Genomic DNA, 16,910 nt, shown 5'->3' on the forward strand with positions numbered 1-16,910 from the left:
CAGAGATTGAGACGCCTATGCCATCTGGTTGTTTTAGACCATTTCTAGAAAAACAGATAGAGATAGAATCAGTGCCGGGATATAATATCATGAGTCTTGTCAGCTTTAAAAATGTCAACCGCTTGTGTGATCTGTGACAAATTTACAAACTGGACATTCTTTTATAAAAGGTGCCGTTGTATTGTATAATCATGACGTACGTTATGAAAACAACGCAGTAGCGACTATGTAACCATGGGCTTGTCAATGGGTTTTTTTTCTTCTAAAAATGTGCTAATTTACACCATTGTTTAAAGCAATTTTTTTTAAGGGCTGTGTCATAAAAAAAAGTGGGATTTCCTTCACAGAGAGGCCTGTTTAGACATCTTCGGTGTGCCATTTCACAATGCCTCATGTTGCTTGTTTGCATTTTTTCAATATACAAAATATTTTTGATATCAAAACATTTTGATATGCAAAAAAATGCTGATATTAAAAAAATATCCTATATCATTTTAATGTTAGACTTTTTTATTTTATATATTTTTGATATATAAAAATAATATAAAGTTTATATAAAATCTGCTGTACAATTATATCAAATCTCTATAAAATTATGAGGTCAGTAAGGTCCAACCCACTCCTGCATCATCGCCGCTTCACCAAACCCTAACACTCGCCGTCTAACTCCTCACAACTCACTTCGACCAAGCAACAGCGCACACGCTTTCCCATATTAAAAATATTTTTAAATACACTTTATATCATATTGATATAAAACTTTATATCAAACCGTATCAAAGTACACAAACACACTTTATATATCCGTTTATATAAAATGCATATCAAATAGATATAAACATATCCAGAAAATTTAATCTTCAGCTGTCAATGCGCTGAGATGTGAAAACAGACTTGGTGAAAATGGCCGGTTTTACTCCTGTCGATGCAGTCAATTTGAATTACAGATTCTTAGGTCGTCGCCTAGCGCTCCACTCCTTAAGTTACATGAATGGGTCATCCTGATTGGAAAGGTCAGCTTTCGCTAGGCGCACTTGGAGATCAAGACACTTCGAGATCCATACGCCAGCAGATGGATTTGTCCGAGAGAGCAGCTCAAAGGCTTTCAATGAAACCTGCAGTTAATGCTCAAATTAATGAATCCCTGCTTAGTGCAACTGAAATCTTGAGATCCAACAACTCAAAGGCTAAGGTAGCCAACAGTCACTGTTATTACTGAGTTCACTGAGAGAAATTGTCCCCCACTCCCACAACACTCACGCTGTAAATGTCAGTATGCGTGAAATAGAAGAAAACAACAATACCGGTGAAAGTGAAGGTGAAGATGAAGGTAGAACACCTTCTGCTACTCCTTGACTCCCAAGCATACCATGGCAAACCACACTCTGCCACCACACTCCGCGCTGCGCTACAGTGCCCGGAGAGGTTGAAATAATGACTGCAGGCACAGCAGAGGGGAGGAAGCCAGCAAGGAAAGACTCGTAGAACAGGTACACAGCACATAGCAAACCACACTGTACCGCCACACTCCGCGCTGTGCTATCGTGCCTGGAGAGGTTGAAATAATGACTGCAGGCACAGCAACCACTGAAGGTGCGCCTCCGAGGGGAAAGCCAGCAAGGAAAGACTTGTAGAACAGATACACGGGACACGGCAAACCACACTCTGCCACCACACTACACACTTGTGAGATTTTGCCTATTTGATATTTGTGCCAATCGATATTGTACCACACTGGTAACCTGTCAGATGGATAGCATGCCTCTGTGAGATTTTGGCTGTGATAGCTTGCATTTGTGATATTTTTGATTCACTGATGGCTAGCCACACTGATTGCGTACCTTAATAATAGCTGTCTGCTGTGAGTTTCTGCCTTTGTGATATTTAGCCACACTACAGTTTGCCACACAAATAGGCTGATACATGGATAGCCTGCACTCTGATAGCCTGCCATACTGGCAGCTTGCCACACTGGTAGTTTACCTGTAATGTTTTGCCGCAGTGCTATTCTATCCCTGGGACATTTTGCCTATGATGCTCTAGTTCTGTGATATTTTCCCAATGCACTATTCCACCATTCAGGTAGTGTGTCACTGATAGCTTGCCATGCTGATAGTCATGCACTCACATATCTCTACATCGTGGATATTATACTCCACTAATATTGGCCCCTGGTGATGCTGTGTCCCTGTGATATTGCATCACCTGATATTCCAGCCCCTATTTTGTGCCTAGGTGACATTGTGCCCAGGTGATATTGTGCCCATAATGTGCCACTGTGATACTGTGCTCCTGTGATGGGGTGCCTCTCGTGATATGGTACTCACATGAAATGGCACCCCTGGGATATAGTGCCCCGGGATACTGTACCCTGTCACATCTTTAACCTGTGATATCTTAACCCTGTGATATTGTACTCCCTCTCATTTTATGCCCCTGGGGTACTTGTGGAATTGATATTACCCTCCCATCAATAAAATACCAACCAATAGAAAGACTGGACTGCACAAACAAACTACCACTTGAATAGTACTGACCACTGGGACAGTTAACCAACGAAAGAAGCTATCACACAACATCTTTCTGACTAAATTGCATGCCATTGGGTTTCTTCCGATTTAGATAACCAACTAGAAAAACCCAGATAATTAAACTAAATAAATATACCACAAATCCAAAAAGGCACAGACAATAAACTCACAATCGAACAGCACAAACCTCAACAAAATGCCACGATCTTGGAAAGAATGGCCCACAAGAAATTCCAATAAAAGAGTAAGCCCCAGGAAGAAGAACAAACATCACAACCTACCACCTCATGGAACCAACAAACACTGATAAATCCTGCAATAAACCTTTACGTGGAAGAGAGCCCCTTTGTGAGAACACAAAGCTACTATATGTGTAGCACTACGTATCTACCTACAATTCACCCCAACCAGCCATCCAAAAATATTCCAACAACATAGGGAGAGACGATGGAAACACCACGGATGAACCTTGCAAGGACCAAGAAAATACAATAGAACCAACCAAAAATAACACACCATTCATCACCAAAAACTGCCCAGAGGATATGATTCATCACTACAAACCCAAAAACATCCCCAAAGACTGCATCGACTCAAAATGCAACCTACTCAAACTGCTCAACAAAGAAATGTTAACAAAGTAAGTCCACAGCACAAACCACACATCAAAGCCTGCTGCAGAACCTACTTCAAAAGACTCTAAGTAATCCATGGCAAAGAAGCCAAATTCCTGTAAGGAAAAATCTCCATTGAAAGACCAAACCGACCCCCAAGATCCAACAATTTATTTATTTATTTATTTATTTATTTACAAACAGAAATTACAGCGAAAGCAATGCATTTTTGACACAAGCCTCACACAATTATTTTTTTAACAACTCTGTTTAATGTTTTCAGTTAACTAAAATACCAAAAGAGCAGTGGCATAGCAAATCCCTCCCTCCTCGGATTACCGTCAACATTTCCTTATCTGACATATACATCCATAACATCTGTATACACTATCTAATGTACACATGCCAGCATTTCTTATTGTGTATTCCTCCCCATGATCATCATCTCACATGTCCCGAAGTTCACTGTCAGTCACTTAAATAGACTCAAAACCTGAATTTAGCACTGTCAGTTCTGCTTGCACTCTTAAATGTTGTTTAAATTGATCCCATATATCTTTAGGTCTAGCACATGGGTGAACAACACTTCCATATTCAGTTTCCATCTCATTACAATAGAGAACATCTTCCCATTGCTCATTCATGGGCTGTTGCGATCTCCCCTCACACCATCGCCACTCTTCTCCTCCCCATAGTAATAATAGCCCTACCAACCACCTTACATGACTAGTAATCTGCTTAGTATATCCCAGCAGGGCCACTACCAGAGGAGGAACTACCCACTCCCCAAAAATGTTGGTAACTATCTCAAATACCTCCTCCCAAAAGTGAAATATAGGGGGACAGCTTCACATCAAATGAAGAAAGTCTGCTGTTGTTGCCATACATCAGGCACATTAATCCGGGTGTCCGTAAAAAACAGTGACGCGCCATGGGGGTATAATCGAATTGATGCTGGAATTTAAAATGTATCAATTTAAACCTGATATTAAGGACTATTTTCTTAGTTTCCATACAGCAATACCTCCATACCTCGTCTGCTATAACAACCCCTAAACTCGTCTCGCATTTACCACGGGACGATTCTGCCCACCATTCACAGGTCTCCAATATTGTACCATATATTCTGGGCACCACCCTACTCTTGTCCACCAACCCTTTCATGGTGTCCAGCGTGAAGGCCAACGGCGGTTCCTTCACGAAGGTTGGGATTTAACTCTTCAGAGTGTTCCGCAGCCGGAAGTACAAAAATAGATCCAGGGAAGTACCTTCCCTCCCCTTCCAGTCTTCTATAGTCAGAAACTGCTCCTCTGAAAATGAATCATAAAAACAAGAGATGCCTAACAGTTCCATACAACGTACATGTCCCAATTCTCCAGTTAGTTGTAAGCCCAGGATGGGAGTCACTGGTAGGTTGGGAGAGTATAGAACTCCTCCCTTCCTCTTCCCCTCAATATGAACCCATGGTCTGAAAGTCAACTCCACCAGATTCTTTGGCTTAGATGGTCTGCCAAGGCTGGTAATATAATTGCTCGTAAACAGGCACGGAACCGCAAGAGCCTGCTCTATCTCAACATGTCTCCAATCATTCCCCTCTCCATACCAATGTACCAAGAACCCAGCCTGGGCTGCCTCATAATAGGCCTCCATATCAGGTAGCGCCAATCCACCCCTCTCCAGTGGCACAATCAATTTCTGTCAGGCCACCCATGGCTGCTTACCTGCCCATATGAATCGAGATATCGCTGAATGAATCTCCCAGAAGTTAGACTTCGGCACCGCCAGCTGCACTTTGAGGAAAACATACAAAAAGCGGGGGAGCAGGACCATTTTCACCAGTGAAATCCTTCCATATAGATTAAGGGGAAGCCCCGTCCATCACTCCAGCACCATTTTAATTTGCTCCAAAACCTTTCCATTCTAACGGCAGTAAAGAGTGAAGGCCCGCCCCTAAATGCTCACATGAGAAAAAATACAACCCGCTAGGGCAAAAGGCAAACGAAACTCTTGCAAGGATAACAAGTTTTATTTATGCAAAAATAGGTGCGTCAGCAAAGAACTCTGCTGCCAAGGAACATTCTGAGGAAAATGGGTGCAAACAGAGACATAAAAGGGGACACAGTGTCATTCATATATACTAAAAACCTGTTTGGCTGGTTGGTGCGACCCTATAGATGGTCGGCCTGCTCCATGGGGGATGCCAGGTCATTGGTCTGAGCCCCGTCCATCTTCCATCACATGGGGAGGCTGGCTCTTCTCCAGGGAACCAAGGTCAAATAACCTAACAATACTACTCAACCATTATACGGGTGCCTGGCATGCGCATAGGCTGGTACAGGGGGAGTCTCGAGGTCACTCTGGCCCACAAACATTTCTCTCATCCCAACCACTTTTTTCAGTATCCAAGGCATCCACCCTCACTTTTGAACTATAAATTATCCCTCCCTGTACCTCGCATCACAAAGCAAGTCATTATGAAATAAAGGTAGGGGGACCATTCTCTTGGATCTTTGATAACTTTAGTTTATGGTCAGTGGTTTGGGGTCAAATGGTGTCTTTGGAAATGCATGGGTCTTGGGACTGGGGCAGTTGTAGGGGCCATAACTTGTAGTTGACTGGGTGGGGGTCGGAGGTCTGCTCTGGCCTGTCTGTGATAACATGTGCACCACAGCGCCTAACACTGTCTCCTAGCCTTGCAAGGCACATTCTTTCTTGGAATAAACATATTGACAACACGTTTAGAACAAAGTGGAGTTTCTGTGGAAGTTAGCAGCGTGGACCTCTCTCATCAGTGCTTGGGTCTGGTCAGATTTCCCCTTCAGACTTGCCGCCTATGTGTAACACACCAAATAATACTGCATGTCCATGCAGGCCCCATGCTTCGATTCTGGCAACAAAAATGGCATCTGCTTAGATACGTGCACTAAATCTAAAAATCTAAACTCTGCATAATATTATCATGGTGTAAGGGCCCTTAGGACCCCCGTCACCCTGCTGGTGTATCATAGGTCTTCCAATGGGACTCGCCTTACCCTAAAGCGCCTAGGGAGATGGGATAGGGTCATGCCCTTCCCCTCCCTTCCCTTCGCTTCCTTTCCCTTGCCTTCCCTTTCCTTCCCTCCCCTTCCCTTCCCTTCCCTTCCCTTCCCTTCCCTTCCCTTCCCTTCGCTTCCCTTCCCTTCCCTTCCCTTCCTTTCCTTTCCTTTCCTTTCCTTTCCTTTCCTTTCCTTTCCTTTCCTTTCCTTTCCTTTCCTTTCCTTCCCTTTCCTTCCCTTCCCTTCAAGAGCCTCAGATGACTGGGCCACGTCTATCCACAGATATCTGGTATATTCCACATGCCACTGGAACTCAAAACCATCGTCGAAATACCCAGTGGACTTGGTGAGAGGAAAAAGTACCGATTTGGTGGTATTTATTTTCAACCCCAAGAATGCCCCAAACACCAACACATGCATCATAATCGGCACCAAATCTTTCTGCCGGTCTTTCACAAAGATCACCATGTCATTGTCGTAAAGAGACACCACCACTCTATGATTGTATAACTGTATCCACTATGTATGTGTCTATCCCTCAACAATTCAGCAAGCGGCTCAATTGCCAGGACGAACAATAAGGGTGAAAGAGGGCATTCCTGCCTCGTGCCCTTCTCCAGCAATAGGGTCGATGTAAGTTGGCTATTCACTCTCATTTTAGCATTCGCCAGAGAGTAGAGTAACAAAACCATGAATGGGAACCCTTCCCCCATCCCCATCCTCCTCAAAACCATAAAGAGGAAGCGCCACTCCACCGAATCAAGTGTCTTCTCGGCATCCAATATTGCTGCCACCACAGAATCAGTCAGGCACAGTGCTGACATCAAACCAAAAATGCAGCGTAACCCATAGGAGGTGGAACACCCCAGAATAAAAGCAGATTGATCCGCCTTAACACATTTATACATCGGAGGTGCCCACCGCTTTGCCAACATTTTTGCTGCTATCTTGTTCTCTAGATTATTCAAAGAAATTGGGCGATAAGAAGAACATTCATCTTCTGCTTTCCCCGGTTTCAACAAAACGGTGACCACCGCCGCCCTCATTGGTATCCAGCATTTTCCCATCTCACAATGCCTGTTGATCTACTGCCATAAAATGTGGGGCCAGCCGCACTGCAAAATACTTATAAAACTCAGCAGTAAGGACATCAGGTCTGGGAGCTTTTCCAGAGGACAGTGCCCTAATTGTTCAAAGGTCTTCTTGCTCTGTAATGGGCTGACATAACCACTCTTGTTCCTCCCCCTCAAATCAATAGAGCGCTACATGATCAAGATATGCACCCAACTCTGATTGTGACGCGTAAGCTTATGAGGAATAAAGACAGCAATAAAAAGTACCAATTCCTGTCCTATATCCCTATCTACATAGTGTAGAGTCCCCTGACCATCCTTGATAGATGTGATGTGTGATCGAGGGCTATCAGCTTAGCCATCATTGTGAGCAATTTGCCAGGGCGTTGGCCTTCCCCATTCTGTCTGACAGCTGATGTCCCTGCATGAACTTCACCTCCCTTTGGGCTGCGGCCCTAAATCTTTCTAACTCTTCCCTACTATTTTGTGCTTAGAAAGGTCACTTTCAAAGCCTACTTCTGCTTGCAGCCACCAAATGGTTGCCTCGCTATCTGCCAATTCTCCCGTATCAGTCTCAATATCCAAGAGTCCCGTGAAATGCACTCCCTTCTGACCACACATTTAAAGGTTTCCCAGAGCACTGAATACGATGTGACTGATCCCAGGTTATTAACAATGAAATCGTCAATAACTCACATAAGACCCTCTGTAAACACTACATCAAATATCCCATTACCTCTAGTACTAACATCACTGGCACATGGTCTGACCACGTGTGTGCCATTGTACAGACCTCCTCAACCCATCCCATGATCATGTTTGATATCAAAAAGTAGTCCTACCGTGAAGCTGACCGATGAACTGCAGAGTAGTACGTATATCTCCTCTCCTCCCCATGCCTAGTTCTCCAAACATCATTCAGGTCCCACACCCAACATAAGTCCTTCAATTTATCAGTCGACTTCAGGCGAGGCCTCTGAATCCCCCTAGTTCTGTCCACACCTGGTTCCAACACAGTATTGAAATCCCCTGCCCACACAATCTTACCAGTGCAGTTCTGCTCCAGTCGCTGAGATACCACTCCAATGTTCCCACCTCATCTTGAGTAGGACCATAATTGTTAATTAGTGTGACAATCTGCCCATGTATAGCCCCAATAACTAGGATTGCCCTCCCTTCCTGATCCTTTATCACCTTTGTCAGGCGAAAGCCAGTCGAGTTGTTATAAACCCCTCTGGAGTAGGAGGAATGAGAAGAGAAGTAGGGATGGCAGACCAGCTCTGCCCAAATAATGGTTCTGTGGATGAGATCAAGTGCGTTTCCTGCAGGAATGCCACATCAAAGCGATAACGTTTCATTTACAATAACACCCTACATGCTGTAAATGGACAATTCAACCCCCTGATATTCCAGCTAATGCATTTCAACCCTTTAGCCATAGCAATGTAACCATTCCTGCATGGCCCCAGTATTTTGGTACACCAACTGTCCGGACCTTCACCATAAGGCCGACAAACAACCTAATTTGGCCTGCCATCTACCACCCTAAGCACCCTCATCGACTCTGGGAAGGAAAGCTGAATACCCAGAAGGGATGAGGCCCCAAACCACTGCTACTTCCCAGAAACAACCCCACCCCACACTCACTGCCCCCTATATTTTTTTATTGGACAGAATGGCTAGCGCTTCAATCAGAAACTTTGTTCATATGCAGATATTGCAGTGGTCATAGTATCTTTTCAGTATGTGGGGATGTTGATAGAAATGCCTGACAAGGGTGAGAGTACCTGTGATTGTAATGTCATCAACTGGTATATGATAGCAATGCCTGACATATGATTTGAGTACCAGAGCATATCCTGTCACTACCTAACAAATGATGGCACTTCCTAGGCACACAATGACAATAGTTGCCGAATGATTAGCGTGCCTGTAGATGTGATGCCAGTGCCTATAATCTGTTTACTATTACTCTTACTAATATTATGGGCCTCATTACAAGTTTGCCGGTTCGGTAACTACGGTACTGGTAAGCTTGCCGGTACCGTAGTTACAGGACCAGCAAACTACGAGTTCTGCTCGTGGGTGCCTTTTCTCCTGTCAGGTCTGAATTGGCGGCGGAATTTTTCTATTTTGGGCAGTACACCCACCCAAACCGCTTGTGTTTTTATCTTACCTCACTGCTGGCTATAATTGGAAAATTCAATAAATAACTGCAAGCGCCCAACTTAATCGGTGTAGCTGTGTGTTCTCCGGTGGATTCTCTGTCTTTCGAGTCTCGAAATTACCTGGCAAGCATTTTGGAGGCAGACCTTAATGAGAGGCAGAGGCAGCTAAAGCTGTTAAAAACATAAACTCTGCGCGGAGCACAGTGGTGTGTAGGTGTGGGTTCTCGTGTGGATTCTTTGTTTTACAACTCTTGGAATTACCTGACAAGCATTTTGGAGGCAGACCCTAATGAGAGGCAGAGGCAGCATAAGCTGTTAAAAACTTAAATGCTGCACTCAGTGCAGTGGTGTGTAGCCATGTGTTCTCATATGGATTCTCTGTGAACTGGATAACCCAGCGCTTTAAGATGAGTAGCAATTACCCTGGAGATGGACGGGGATGCATATTTTTATCCATACATCAATAATCAAAATAACTCAGGTAGTTGGCATAAGGAAAACTGTTTTAATTTCAATTATCTAAAAAAGGGAGCATAACGAACATCAACAAATTCGCTTGATCCTCTTACTCAATGCATTCTAGTAAAAACTGAGATTTTATACACGAAAACTAGTCATCAATGATGTTAACTTACATATTAACTAACGTCATCCTACGTGGCATGCTACAAAAACCTAAGAGTATGGGTGATTGGCTCTGGTTGAACATCTAAGTATACGCTCCATACTAGTCCAAAAAAGTGTGAATATGTGATTGGTTACTTAACATCAGGTGGGGCAACTAAGCCCTCCCCTAAAAATGACCACTATGAACGTCACTAAATACACGACATCCCATTAGTTTACACAATTATAGGACCCCTAATTACACAGTCCTCTACAATTGGTTGGCACTCTAACCTCCGTCAGTACTTTTCCACCTACGTCTAGCAGCATGCAGGCTGGCCATCCAGGTGCTGGTGAGCTCGCCTTAACCATTGATTCCCACCAATTAGCATATCAATCCATCATTACCTCAGTTGTCTACTGTCAATTAGGCTTTGAAGCACGGCCTTGAGAGTGTTCTTAGCTCTGAGAAATTCAGGGAGTGAAAGCGCGCTCTGCCCTCGTGCGTAGGGATGACCATCTCGTTCGTCCAACTTCATCCTTCCATGTGACTGGAGACCATGGAATCGAGCCTTTAGTGTATTTAAAATTCTATTTTTTAATAGACCTCTGATGTCTTCCTTGTTTTGTTCATGCCTTCTGAACAGGAGTTCTGTTCTTTCACATGATTTGTATCCAATGTCAGTTTACTCAAGTTTGATAAGACCTTAGCTTCTTTGGCTCATCCAAACTTGTCTGCCAAGATTCACTTTATAATTCAATTTGTTTTTCAACTGCAACATACTAGAATTTAGGCCTTTTTGCTACTGTCCAGCACTGCTATAATGTGTAGTGGAAACATCCATCCTTTACTTGTCCATATGCATTTATATATATTTGCGCTTGCCGCAATCTATTCACTATAAATCTAGCCTCAAGATTACTTCATCTGCTTGTGGATCTTTTACATCTGTACACGTGTAACATAGCTTGATGTCTTCATCTGTTTCTGTGGCATAAGTTTCTTCACCTTGATCCTAAGATGTCACTTATCATTGATACTTTCTTGATGCCTTATAGAATATCTGCATTCTCTGGGCTCTGCATCTCTTCTAGATACGTCAGTTCAGCTCTGTGTGACGGTTACTTAGTGATGGTCAATGATGTCACCATTCTTCCTTGCCATTTATTTGCTCTGCATCTTCAGGAATCTCATTTAAACAACCATCATATTTCATTGTAGGCAGGTATGGTTTCCTCAATGGAAATCTTGCTTCTAGGATTCCCTTCGGCCTTTGTAGTTTCAACTGTTCTGTGTATGTCGCATTCTCTGGTTTCCAACATACAGGCAATAGGGGCGGAACGGTTGAGGTGGGGGCACTTGGCTCCTCCTCTACACCTGTCTTTTGAGTCTTGGAATTACCCAGCGAGCATTTTGGAGGCAGAGCCTTACGAGAGGCAGAGGCAGCGCAAGCTGTTAAAAACTTAAACGCTGCACGGAGAGCAGCGGTGTGTAGCTGCGCGTTCTTGTGTGCCTGTGTCCGAGTGTGGGTAGCCCATCAGAGTTTAGCTTGGTGGAGGTCGCAGCTAGCCTATGCTGGGAGTGAGCAGCTGAGGATTCACTCCTAAAGGTACATTTTGCTCTGCTGTCTCTGCTGTTCTCCAGTGTTCTCCTGCGCTAGGCGTGTTTCTTTTCTGTGCTCCCATGATGCACGGCCCCCACAGCGGAAAAAGGCCTGGTAGAGCTAGGGATAGACCGAGTTGAGGGTGCTGGCAACGTTGACGCAGAGGGGCCAGTCTCCAGCCCAGTTAGCGCTAACAACAGTGCAATACCTGATAATGTTTCTAAGGAGTTCTCCCAAGGCTCCTTGACTTTGCGGAAAAACATAGCGCTGCACTTAAACACAGGGGTAGGGGGAGTGGCAGACCCCATAATGGAGGTCGCAGATTGTAACACCAAGGAAGTTTACGCAGATATTTTAGGATCTCCGGGTCACATGTTGGATTGTATTGACTCTACTTTTGTCTCAGACATATCAATCCTGGCCCCGGTAGTTTCATTGGAACTATCTAAGCGAGTTTGTTTGTCATTAGGATCCCATATAGCAATACCCCTGGCTTCTTGCCCAGGGATTCCTCAAGGAATCATGGAGTAGGTGGTCCTGCATAAATCTACTGGGAAGATGGCGATTAAACCACCCCTTCATGGCAATGACTCTGGGCTTTCTCCTAAACAAGTATAAGCCTGTCTGTTCTTTAATCATCCAGGAACAGACTCTTCCCAATGGTCTTCTCCTATGTGTTGTGTACTACATACACGTAGTGCGCATGCGCGAGGCTCTACGAGCTCGCGCATGCGCGGTTAAGAAATAAAGGCGGTGCCCGGCAGTTGCAGCCGGAGACCGGAGCCATCGCACGTCTCCGGCGTGCGTTCTTAGTGTGCATGTGTGTGTGAATGCACGTGTGGGTTGCCTGACACGCGGATCACCGCGAACATCCAAAACTGGCGACGAGGAGGAGACACGACCCGCGACCTCGTTCCAACGTCACCGCAGGAACGAACGGAGCGCGATGCAGTCGCGGACCGCTCGAAAACAGCCGGCGGCCATTTTGAGCGCTTGAGTGAAGTCGTCACTCGCGGTGGTAGCGGCCCGTTCTGGGTGCTCGTGCGCCATCTGTGAGTCACAAGCAATCATACTGAACAATTTTTGGACACTTCACAGCCCAGCAGGAGCAGGGCTGTGATAAAGGAAGTGACAGTAGTCAACACAGGAGATCTTCGTCACAACCTGGAGTCGGACCACCAGTCTTCTGTCAAGACCTTACTGTGAGTACCCAGGGAGATGGGTGATGAAGAGGGTGCCGCCGCCCCGGAAACACGCAGGGTGCGCACCACCCTAGCGCCCATGCCCGAGTTCGACACTACAGGCCCACCATCTAAACTCGGCCCCAAATGGCTCACATGGGTTAAAAGACTGGAAATGATGTTCAGGGCCTCAGGGGAAACAGAGGATGAGGCAAAAATTGCCATCATGATGTACTCGGCAGGCACGGAGGTCCAGAAAATATACGACTCCCTCGACATTCCGGTGGCAACTTATGACGCAGTTAAGCAGGCGCTAAGGGATCACTTCCTTCCACTTGCGAATGTCGATTTCGACAGATTCGTTATGGGGGCCGAAAGACAACGCAGCGAAGAGTCGCTAGACCAGTTCTGTGCCCGTCTGAGACGTCTGGCGAGCTCCTGCAGGTGGGCCGATGAAGAGGAAATGGTCAGAAACCAACTACTGCAAGGATGCTGCTCTGGCAAACTCAGGAGGCAAGTCCTCAGAGAACCTGGACTCACCCTCCGGCAGATCCTAGACATGGGAAGGGCGCACGAACTGGCGGAGGCCAGAGGATCAAAGATGGACGCAGCCAGCATCCCCAAAGGGGAGGAAGAAGCGCTCGCTGTCAGGCGTTTCATGCCGGGAAAGGCCAAATGGACACCAAAGACGGAGGAAAGGACCACGAGATCGAACTCGTCTCAATCGTGCTCGGACTGTGGGTACGATCTCCCTCACAGGGGTGAGTGCCCAGCCAAGTCGAGGACATGTGGCAGATGTGGGGCCCCCGGACACTATGCCAGAATGTGTAGGGCCACTGTGCCCGTAGCAGCCAACAGGGGACCAGAGAGGTTCATGAGGTATGGGGCCCGCAATGTGAAGGGCGTATCGTCGTTGGAACAAGAGATACAGAACATGAACATCGCCGAGGAAGAGGAAGAGGAAGAAGAAGGTGAAATTTTCTGTATCTCCAGCATTGCAAGTGGCCCCGGAACGAGACGAAAACCCACATGCACCGTGAACATTGGGGAAGTCCCCACCCCAGTCCTCATCGACACGGGGGCATCGGTGTGTGTGCTCGCGGACAGACACTATAAGGCCCTTGCGGGCCCACCGAAACTCTCTCAATCAAGAGCACAAATATATGCGTTTGGCGAGGAAGAACCCCTACCTATCCAAGGAGTGTTCATAGCCCCAGTGTCCCACGGCGGGAACAGCATCAAGGCGAGATTTTTCGTCACGAGTGTAAGCCCGCATTCTTTGCTGAGCTGTGCAGCATCGGAAGCACTCAACTTGGTGCACTTCACATTTGCCGTATATCTGTCGGACCTGAATGGCCTGCTGGCACGTTTTCATGAACTCTTCAGAGGGATAGGAAAACTCAAGGCGGATCCTGTGCGGCTGCACATCGACAAGTCGGTCAGGCCAACGGCGCTAAAGCATCGCCGCATCCCTTTTCACCTGCGGGCCCAGGTGGAAAAGGAACTTCAACTCCTAATAGAACGAGACAGTGCGTGCAGAACTACGATAGCCAGTCTCTGCCTCCAAAGCAACCGTACGACCAGCTCTTGCGTCAGGAGGAGACTATAATTGATGCTTTTTTCTTCCCTGTTGTCTCCAGGATTTTGAACACTATGGACAGAGGCCACGATCAGAGTTTACAGAAACTGCGAGAAGCGCGCTCAGTTTTAAAAGATCAATCCTCCAAAATGAATTTTATTGAAGCCTCTGAGATGGCACCCTTGGACACTTTGATGGCTGGTGAGGTGTCTGTTGAGTTGACTAGCTCGGCAACAGCTTGTGATGTGACTGCAGCCGGATGTAGAATCCATGTTGCAACCCGATGGGGTGAAATTCCCTACTGCGGAGGCACCTATAGTGCCTTGTATGTGTTTCACCCCTGAGGAGATGGAGGCCCCGGGCATGATTGATTTGGCAAGGGTATCCCCCCCCCAGAATGACGGTACTAAAAAGAATAAAAAGAAAGACAAAAATATGAGAAAACCAAACGCTATGTTGGGCAATAATAACAAATGTTCCCTTAAATTCTTGCGGTCTGTCAAAGCACAGATTGAAGTTTTCCCGGAGGAGAGGTCTCCAGAATATTGGCGTGATGAAAGCCGAAAAGGTGCTATTTCTTCACGTAAACTAAAGGTGCCCAATGTACAAAAGAGGGAAACAGACATAGCCCCTTCCAACAGCTCGTACTCCAGAAGGTCAAAATTGTTTGAAATCGATAACAAGCCCAAAAGGTTAAACACAGCTTATTTAAAACCTAAAGATAAAACTAGGACTGAAAATGTGGTTAACCTCTCGATGCTTTCCACTTATTCTATAAATTCTGTAGAGTGCGATACTAATCTTATATCTGATGTAGTACATGAACCTACGTTTTAGCCTTTGAGCATGGGTGGAAGTGATGAGAGGGTTAGTCATCCCCCGACAGCTGGAAGAGTTCAAGCCTCAGTATGGTTAAAAACAACTGCCCCACGTTTTGTACCAGCTGGTTGTAGGTCCCAGGCTGACTTGGATATATCCTCTATTTTTAGCACAATTGAGGAACACAGGCTTAGAGCCACGACGCAGTTTGTACCACCCAGCTCTTTAGACCATGCTCCTCAGGTACCAAAAGGCCCAATTAGATTGTTACTATTTAAGCTTCCAGTAATAGGGGAGGCCGATGAGGGGATTTCACTCACAATCAGGTGGGGTGTAGTATGAATTTGGGGGAGAGCTTAGCCTATCTTTCAATTAATCTTGTTTAAGGTTAATGGGGTCTACCCGCTGAATTGCCAATATATTCTGGCTCTGTTTAGAGAAATTCCAGCTTTATACTCATTGTCATCAAGAGACATTGGCCCTCATTACGACCCTGGCGGAAAGTGACTGACCGGACCGCCACAGCGTAAATAGCGTTTCCGCCATTGCACGAAGGAGCAAAGTGCGGCCCATTCCGACCCATCGGGCACGAGCACCACGCCACGGCGGAAGTGCAAAGTCCGCGATGGCGGAAATGACCCCAAAACGGCCCACACCGCTGCCGTACGGCGCCCTAGGTGCAATACCGCCACCCCTCTTAGCGGTCACCGCAGTGTGCGCCTACCGGAAAGTACGGTGACCGGAAATATACGGAAACGGAAGTAAAAACATGGGCCCGGAACGGGAAACATCCCGCCGTACACCTATAAAACCACTAAAACCACACAACCACTAAAATCACTACCCTGAAACACACCCCAACCCGTCACCCACCCTAGCAAAACCAAGAAAAATGGGAAAAGTAGCGAAGAAAGCGTGCGACCGCAAGCGGCAGGTCCACTTCTCCCGTGAGGAACTCACCGTGCTAACAGAGACCCTCCAGGAGAATGCTGCCGTCGTCTTCTCCACGCAAATGACCAGAACGGCACTTGCAAACAAGAAGACCATATGGGCTCTGGTGGCACAGCGGGTAAGTGCGGTGGGGACCGCACCCCGCACCCCACAGCAATGCCGCAAGCGATGGGACGACCTGCGGATACGCGTCCGCAGCATACTCTCTGCCAACCGCAACATTGCCACAGCCACCGGTGGAGGTCCTGAATCACCCATCAAGTTGACCCCCTGGGAAGAAATCTGTGCCTCCACCATCGGAATGGAGAGCATAGAGGGAGTCGGAGGGATGGAGAAAGGAGTGCAGACATCCGAAGATTCAGGTAGGTGGGCCCGATAAAACAATGCCAAATCCACACAGTCCATCCATGTGAAGTACCATGCGTCCACATAGTGCAACAGAAACACATGTCCAGGAGAACGTCCACACACATCGGCCTGATAGCGCACGTTAAAACCCACAATAAATACATAAATAATTAAAAACCCCTAATACACGCACTACACGTGCAGCAGGCACACCCTAACTGCAGGCTGCCAAACAACTGCACCCTCACTCCACACACAAATTAAAGCACCTCCAAGGCCCCGACCCAAATCACCCTCAGGTACCACCCCAAAGCATGTGATACAATGCCATTCCAATTCCCACAGACCCATCAATAACCCTCGCCCTCCTTTACTCCACCACAGGGTCCGATCCAAACGAC

The sequence above is a fragment of the Ambystoma mexicanum genome, chromosome 9 (assembly GCF_040938575.1).
Source record: "Ambystoma mexicanum isolate Mex_15411 chromosome 9, UKY_AmexF1_1, whole genome shotgun sequence".
Taxonomy (NCBI): domain Eukaryota; kingdom Metazoa; phylum Chordata; class Amphibia; order Caudata; family Ambystomatidae; genus Ambystoma; species Ambystoma mexicanum.